General features: G+C 37.0%; 1 protein-coding gene across 13 annotated transcripts in view; it reads right to left on the bottom strand.

The window, feature by feature from the left end:
- The window catches only part of MBNL1 (muscleblind like splicing regulator 1), a 198739-nt gene extending 193089 nt beyond the window's left edge, over positions 1-5650 (bottom strand). For 3 of the 13 annotated variants that reach the window (XM_042853672.2, XM_065557888.1, XM_008165050.4), the window contains exon 1: positions 5210-5614. The gene's annotated coding sequence lies outside the window, so the exon portion shown is untranslated. Of the gene's footprint in view, positions 1-5209 lie in introns of all 13 variants that reach the window. The other 10 variants (XM_065557903.1, XM_065557907.1, XM_065557898.1 and 7 more) reach the window with 8 other exon arrangements.
- Between the last annotated feature and the right edge of the window lie 350 nt (positions 5651-6000).

Here is a 6000-nt window from a genome sequence, read left to right on the forward strand (position 1 = left end):
CGGGAGTGAGGGACCGTCCACCGAATTGCCGCCGAATACCTGGACGTGCAGCCCCTCTCCGGAGCGGCCGCCCCAAGCACCTGCTTGCCAGGCTGGTGCCTGGAGCCAGCCCTGACTCTGCCCATCTAGCCATCCATTTAATCTGCCCATCACAATGGTATTTAAGATGCAAACACATAGGTAGGAATCTTATGCAGCTTTACCCTTTTCCTTGATCTGCACTGCTTTTTTAGGACATGCATCCTACTCCATTCCCAGCTCTTCTAAGATAGTAGGCTACTTAAAAATAAAAAGGGTACCATTTTTAGGTAGTTTCCATAACTAACCTGCATGCTTCAGGTAAGTTGTGTTCTTAAGTTCCTTGCTTAAACAAATTACTGTTTTAATAAAGCAATGGTAGAATCTTTTATCTTAACTTTGGCATTGCTACCAATTTAAAAATCATGCTCCAGCTAGAAAAAACAAAGCTATTTTCACTTCTTCCTGATAACATTTTGTTTAGCAACTCATTTCAAAACGTTGCAACTGTTTACTGATTGCGACTGACTCATTTTAAATGGATACATAGATATATTTTTTTAAAAACTTACTTTTAAAAAAATCCTTTGTTTCTCCCAATTTTCAAACCCACTGGGAACAATTTAGAAAACGTTTACCTTCTAGCCAGTACAATAACATTTTCTGTATCTCTACAGTCTCTGTCACTCAACTAAATGATAGGCCAATTAGTCAAAGACAAAAGGTGGAGTCAGAGTGCAAAGGTCTTTAATATCGGTAGGTTCCTTACCATTCAGGGATTTAAAAATCAGCAGGGCCATATTAAGGTCCACTTTAGGTCTGATCTTACTTCTAATGAAGTCTATGGCAAAACTGTCAATGAGCAGAATATCAGGCCCTACGTAGTGGGGATTTTTAGTGGATTTTCAGAGGGTGTTTTTTTGTAAAAACAGAACAAAAGTATCCCATAATGGTTTAAATGCATAAACTTATATAATCATTGATCCAGCAAAGCGCTTAAGCTCATGCACACAAAGGGTGTTAAGTGCTTTATGAATCAGGGCCATAATTTCTATATTTTATAATGCCTTGCAATTTTAAAATGTAAAGGCTTTAATTATATGATTATTGTTTTAAAATTACGTAATGCTATTTAATTTGTCTATTAATTTCCATTTTTGGAGAAGGTTGTCTAGTCATTTATCAAATATATATAAAAGAATAAGTGTGTATACACTCAAAGACATACGTATAGTGCATTATTGTAATAGAATGGTCTTTGTAAACTTATTATGTATGGTTATGGCAAAGTCTTGGAAAAGGAAGAGAATTTGATTTCTTAAACTTTGTTTCTTTAAAATAAAGAAAAATAGAACAAAAGAAACTCTGTCGATGCATGTAAATTACAAACCTCAATAATGACTAAATCTCACATCAGAATTTATATTATGATATTCTGAGACTGCAGCAATATCTATTGTAGGCAGAACCCCCCGACAAAGTGGCTGCTTTAACGCAGATTTTTCTAGTTTTGCTGGTTTAAGTCATTAACAGTCCTTAATATCATTTTAGGTAATGTTGGTCTGGTCCTTACTTCTGGCTGAAGGTTCAGGTCATTACTTTAGACCAATTCAGCTATTATAACATGTAGTGGGTATGTTTCTACATTTTTCCCAGCATTTTTGAGTGCCTTTCAGTGCCCTTTATTGTACCAGCCATCCTATCCTCCTTTTATTTGGAAGAATTTGATGAGTAGCTTTCTGAATGACTTTGTCACCTGTATCGTATGATGTTTGATGATTTTTATTCTGCATTTTGATCATTACTCTATTCCTACTATTCTGAATTTTAACCCCATAATAGATTCTGTGGACTTGAAGTGATTGGTTACCACAGCAACACACTCAGCTGGATGCTGTTACCCCTTGTGGGTCATGCAGTGGTGCCCTGATGAATTCCTTTCACAGAGCAATCTCCCATTTTCAGGGCCATATATTTATTTTCATCTCTGTCCCTTTTCTTCAGTATGGGGCGCCAGTGACCAATTTTTTTGGTCTTAGCTACAAGTATTAATATTGCTATTGTTTTGCTTGAGGAAAAAAGAAGTGGATCCAGAGGTGTCTCCCATGGACTACCCATGGATAAGTCATACGAAAGTACCCATAGGGCATAGTGAGTATATTAGGTCTCAAACTTTGAAAGCCCACAGCAATCTCATTTTGATGTACCCCTTTCGATTGCTGCTGATGACTTGCTTCATCCTTAGAAAAGTTTTCCACCAAATGAGCTGGAGAAGCTGGCTCCTCTGCCTTGTACATCACCTACGACTTGCCCGTCTCACCCTTGCCTTTTCCTTTGAACATCAGCGTTTCCTTTCCTCATTCTGACCAGTGCTGGTTATAACTCAGATCCAATTGACCTGAGCATATTTTCATACAACCTTATAAATGGAAAAGAATAGCTCCTCTCATGGTAACTCAGCAGCTGTTTAATACATTTTTGATTTATTTGCATATCTTAACCCTTCGTGACTTTTTGAAATTTTTAAATCATTGTGTAAAACAACTTCCTCCTGGTACTTCCGTTCAGTTTCTTTGCACAAGCCAAAGAGGTTTGCTACTTTCTCTGATTAATTAGCAGGACTTGGGAGTACTGTTTTTTTCTCAATGGTACTCAATAGGTTGTCTCCTTATTTTCCCATATATTCCTTGTTAGCTCACTCTCTTCAATTTTGATTAGGAATTCTGCTGTATTGATTCTCGCAGATCAATAACACGATCTGTTCAACCAATCCTATTTCCTTCTGCTCTCTTAAGAGTTTACCTTCTGTTGTAGGTCCTGTCACTAATACTGATAATTCATCTTTGCTTCTTTCCTTTAGATTTTTGATGTGTACTTTTACTCCTTGTGATAGGTTGCAGGAGCATAACCAGATCCTTGGTGAATAAGGGGTTAATCTCAGTTTAATTCCCTTTCCAAGGTGCTCTGATGAAGGTCTATCAGAGCAGCTGCTTGGAAGCAGAGTGCTTTCAGGAAGGTCAGGCACTACACCAAGGGTCCTAGAACTTGAAAGCTTAGTTGAGGAGTTTTCTGTTCTTTTCTGTTTATTTGATACCATTATAAAAGCTGACGTGATCACTTGAGAGGAAAAAACCTTGCTGAGTGCATGCTTTCTGACTGTTTATTTTCCAACTAAGTTACAACACCTGTTTATACCGGTGTCTTGAAGAAGCTTAATTTAGATCTGTGCACTATTTTTTATTTTGTATATTATGGTATAGAAACTTTGTCTAGAAACTGAGGCAGTTTTCTCACCTTTTGGATGCATTATTTTGAAGTAAACTAATTGGTCCCATTTTTACAATATGAAATCTGGATAGAACATTTGACTGTCATTTGTTGTTTCATCTACAGATTAATATAAATCAAGAAATATCTAGTTGTTAAATGTAACTAAGATGGGTATACCCAGCTATTTATCTTATTACCAACATCTCAAAAGTTGGCAATTATTCTGCTCCAGTTTACCTCGCTACTCATGTGTCTTTTCACTCACCCCCCTTTAATGCCCCATGATGACTAACCACCTCCTTTGTGTCCTTCTTCCACTCCCGTCTCTGGGTCTACTTCAATGCAGTCCTGCACACTTTTATTACAAACTGGTATAAGAACACGACTCACCTCATTTTTAATTCTTTACTTTTTATCCTACAACAGAATACTAGGAGCTTTAGAAAGAGACAGTTATGAAGACAAGTTTCCTACTCCAAAGAGTTTACAATTTAAATACTTCATTGCCCATGTTTCTCTTACATGACTCCTGTGCTCAGGTGTCTACACTGATTATCTCTTTACAAACATATTCAGCTTAAAGAGTTAACTATGACAATTAAGATTTGGTTTTCAGCAATGTCTGACCAGCACCCATAAAGCAGGTTCTTAGATATCTAAATGACATAAACTGCATCTGCAAGTAACTGGTGGCAAACAGTAATTAATTTTTTTTAAGTAGTAAAATATTTAGACAAATGTCCACTAGTCTACAAGCATATAAATGAGCGAAGTGCACCCTATCAATATTATACTGCATAATTATCCTATACACTATATCCCTTGGGTTCTCTGTGGTGATTTCTTTATTATTCTTTAATTAGTTCTGGAATTCAGCTGTCAGAAACAGGAGGTCCACTTCCATTTAGTTTGACTTCCTGTCATGAGAAGTGCAAGAGTTCAGCCCAGGTGGACTCTGGCTTCATTCCAACACAGTATTTAATCACCAAACACTGGTGGCACATTCATTGGCAGTGAAATATTTCATACCAGGAAATCAGGAGCTCAGGTGCCAAGGGATTAATGTCTTTTTAATTTATATTAGATTTTACAAATGTACTTGGAACAGTATCTACATCTCATACCAACTCCTGCTTACCTTATTCCTGCCACTTAATCATTAGGGTCAACAGGAATGATGAGCAGGATTTAGCCCCATTAGGAAAAGGAGGAATAAAATAACTCTATAATAATACCTCAAGGCAACTATGTTCTCATCTTAAATATAAAACTATACTCCAAATACTACTACTAAGTAGTAAAAGTGGAAGCTATTGTGAAACAGTCAGCACATCGGTTTAAACACATCAGAACACTTGCTTGGAGAGTTCGAGAGAAGTAAGATACAAGGGAAATAAAAAAATAGTGCTCAGTGAAAAAGCCACCAAAATGGTTTCTTGCTTGTTTGCTTTAAGCCAGGATCCTTTAATCAGATCATGCAGGCGGCCCCTATGCCTGTCCAGAACCCCAAATGGACTCTGCATGGATGCCCGGTTCTGCCCACAGGAATTAAATGGCAAGAGCAGGACTTCATTTGCAAATAGTGTTTGGAAAATATAATTTAAACAGATTATCCACAAGTAAAATTTTTCAGTTCTGATATAAAAATGAATATAAATTTTTAGTTAGCTATAGTTTTCACATCAAAAAAAGTTTCCTTTCCAAACAGATAGTGCCAATTTCTTGTCTCTATAATAAATTATTATTAAAATCTTCAGTCAGTTAATATAAATCACAAGATGCAAAATGACAAAGTTCCAGTCAATACAAACAGTCCAGAATTACTTACTTCCAGAATTACTTACTAAAGCTTAGTAGAGTTTTCCATAATTCTAATGTCAACTTACACAATCAAACAAGCATGGGAGAGCTCAGGTCTTACCTGTTTTGCCTCAAGTGTAGGTTACGTCTTAAAGCTGCTTAAATAATACAGTGACACAGCCACCACCACCTCGAAGAGCTCTGTTCTGCTGTGCACTCTGGGCTAATTACAACATTCTTTCTTCGCAGTAGAAGGATGGTGGCCTAGCTAAAGGGGAAATAGTGAAAGACCAGAATAATTATGCTTCCCCAACCCTATAGGTTTAAGAATGTGAAATAAGCTATTCACATTAGCATACAGTAGTAGCCATGGCAACAGGCTGTGGTTTGCATATGTATTTTTTAAAGAACCAAAAATTACTTCCAGCTATTAAAAAATAAAAGACGCTAGAGGAAGTACTTTTGTATTTAAAGCCACATCCCTAATTAAAGCAGCTACTGTAACTTAACATGTACAGTCCACATTAAAAGAACGATCTCTTGGTCTTGTGTTTTAAAATCTACCAATTAAAAATGTTTAGTGTCTGGCCTAACTGCTAATCTGACGACTGACATCTGGTCTAAAAGACAGACTTGCCCTGCCTGGCAAGATCAACAAGTGTTCCTGGAAACTTGGTGGTGATGGTGGGGGGTTGTTTGTTTTTTGTCCTCAGGTCTTGTACTTCCTTCCTCTTGAAGAGCTGTCTGTTAGCAACCGATAAAGCCTTGCAAAACTGAAACTGCTACTATCTACAGACTATCATTTCACCCTGCTTAAGCTACCAACATCACAGGGCAGGTGCAAAGTCTTAAATATGACAGACTTTTGCAGGCAAGATATATTAAAACCTCTTTTGTTATTTGTATTACAGC

The sequence above is a fragment of the Chrysemys picta genome, chromosome 9, assembly GCF_011386835.1.
Source record: "Chrysemys picta bellii isolate R12L10 chromosome 9, ASM1138683v2, whole genome shotgun sequence".
NCBI classification, from domain to species: Eukaryota; Metazoa; Chordata; order Testudines; family Emydidae; genus Chrysemys; species Chrysemys picta.